At 43.0% G+C, this 2,639-nt stretch overlaps 1 pseudogene; it reads right to left on the reverse strand.

The window, feature by feature from the left end:
* Positions 1-293: 293 nt before the first annotated feature.
* LOC109393886 (heterogeneous nuclear ribonucleoprotein D-like pseudogene) lies at positions 294-875 on the reverse strand (annotated as a pseudogene).
* Positions 876-2,639: the final 1,764 nt, after the last annotated feature.

Genomic DNA, 2,639 nt, shown 5'->3' on the forward strand with positions numbered 1-2,639 from the left:
TTTTAATCACCACCATAGGCACTATAGTAATTTCCATATCCTTGATCATAATAATTTTTAAATCCTTGGTTCCAGTTTTGGCCCTGGCCTCAGCCACAATCCGTAGTACCACCTAGTCCACCAGTGGCAGCACGTTTTCCTCCTTTTTGTCGTTGCTATTGCTGCCTATATACCTCTTTGGGTTGTGCAACTTTGAAGCATTATTATTATTATTATTTAATTAAAGTTTATTGGGGTGACGATTGTTAGTAAAGTTACATAGGCTTCAAGTGTACAATTCTGTAATACATCATCTATATATTGGGTTGTGCAACTTTGATTTTACACTTCCCAGAACTAATTTGATGATATCTGCTTTCTAACCATTTCTTTACCAGCTCTTCATCTGTGTATGAGATAAAACAAAACCCTCTTCTCTCATTTGTTTTTGTATCAATGGGAAGTTAAATATTTTCAATCTCTCCAAAGCTCCAAAATATTCTTTAATTTGTTCTTCAGAAGTATCTTGGCTCAATCCATCCACAAAAAGCTTTTTGGGAGCTTCCTTTCCTTTTAAAGTTTTGACCCTTTTGGGGGTCTATCAATTTGCCATCCAGTTTGTCTTCCTACAGTTCCAAAACTTTATCAACACTAGCAGCATCTTTAAGAAGCACAAATCCAAATCCTCTTGATCTTCCTGTGATTAGATCTGTTTTAATTGTGCAGTCTACAACTTCCCCAAATTGAGACAAATATTAAGTCAGATCTTTCTTACTTGTGTCCCAGCTCAAGCCTCCAATAAATATTTTATCATCATTCTGTTGATTCTTACTTGCATTGGTCTTGGATCCCTCTGCAAATTCCTCAATGTTGCTGTACTTGTTCATGTCCTCCATGGTGGTGGAGTTGTCAGCTGGGGGTTGCTGGTATGCAGTCTGAGCCTTGGCTGCAGCGACGGCTGAGCATTGTATGGAGCTGGATTTAATATGGCGGTGGAAGAGCTGTCTTGCTGTTTTTAAGATCTTTCTTTGTCTTTAAGCTTTGGCATTTTAATTGTGATGTGTCTTGGTGTGGACCTATTTTGGTTCATCGTGTTTGGGACTCTGCACTTCCTGGGCTTGTATATCTATTTCCTTCACCAGGTTAGGGTAGTTTTTCATCATTATTTCTTCAAGTATGTTTTCAATTCCTTGCTCTCTGTCTCTCCTCCTTCTGGTACCCCTATGATGATAATGTTGGTATGCTTGATGTTATCCCAGAGGCCCCTTAAATTATTTTCACATTTTTGGATTCTTTTTTCTTTTTGCTGTTCTGTTTTGGTGTTTTCTGCTACCTTATCTTCTAAATCGCTGATTTGATCCTCTGCTTCATCTAGTCTATTGTTGATTCTTTCTAAGGTGTTCATTATTTCAGTTATTGTATTCTTCTTTCTGACTGGTTTTTCATCTCCATTTTTACATTTTCTATCTCTTTGTCAAAGTTCTCACCAAGTTCATCTACTCTTCTCCAAGGTTCATTGAGCATCCTTATAAACAATGTTTGCAACTCTGTGTCTAATAGATTGCTTATCTCCATTTTGTTTAGTTCTTTTTCCGGAGCTTTGTTCTGTTCCTTTATTTGGGACATGTTTCTATGTCTCCCCATTTTCACTGCCTCCCTGTGTTTGATTCTATGTATTAGGTAAAGCAGCTAAGTCTCCCAGTCTTAGTAGAGTGGCCTTATGTAGTAGGTGTCCTGTGGGGTCTGGTGGCACATTTTCCCTGGTCATCTGAGCCAGGTGCTCCAGGTGTGTCCCTTGTGTGTGTTGTACGTACCGTTCTGTTGTAGCTGAACCTTGGTTTGTGTTTGCCCATCAATGAGAGAGATTTACCCTTGGGCTGATTGGTTGTGAGGACAGGTTGTGACTACAGTGGAGGTGCTGTTATGCAGGAGCTGACTCTGGTGAGCAGGATTCACTTTAGCAGGGCTCTTGTTCCTGCCCAGTCTTCCCTTTGGGTGTATTTCCAATAGAGGCAGCTGTGCGGTGCTCCAGCTTGGTCCAAAGCTGGTCACCAGGTGTGTTGGACCCAGGGCTGCCTGTTAGAGGTCCTGCTGCAGGCCAAGTTCAACTGCGGCCTGTGCCCTTCCCCAGGCCACCTGCATGAGCCACAAAACAATCCCCAGATGGCAGCCACCTGAGCTGGGCTTAGAGGTGCTTGGGAGAGGCCAAGCCATGATCTGAGGCTGGCTGCCAGGCTTGGGCTGCTCAGCAAGAAGTATGAGGCACACTGAAGCCAAATGCTGCTTATTTAGGCTTTGTGAACCTTTGGGAGATTTTTTGGAATGACCGCAGCATGAACCAAGATAGGCTATTTGTATAGAAAAGCTACTGAAAGTGCTTGGGTAGGTCCACAATTTGGATGGAGCAGGGTCTCAGAGAATCACCAGGATGGGGTGAACAGTGTTAGTCAGGTTGATGGAGACTCAGATATGACAGCCACCTGCATCTGCATGCCAGGATGGGGGAGGGCTCAACAAAGAAATAGTGGATTCTTCTGCTTCTGTCTGGGAGAAAACTGCCCCTCCAGCCCTCGCCCTGAAGCTAGACAACTCAGTTCCTCCCTGTATGTTCCTGGAGCCTTTTGAGTTGCTGACCCAGCACTGGAGTTCAGAGCAAGTGA

Source organism: Hipposideros armiger, unplaced genomic scaffold (assembly GCF_001890085.2).
Source record: "Hipposideros armiger isolate ML-2016 unplaced genomic scaffold, ASM189008v1 scaffold_396, whole genome shotgun sequence".
Taxonomy (NCBI): domain Eukaryota; kingdom Metazoa; phylum Chordata; class Mammalia; order Chiroptera; family Hipposideridae; genus Hipposideros; species Hipposideros armiger.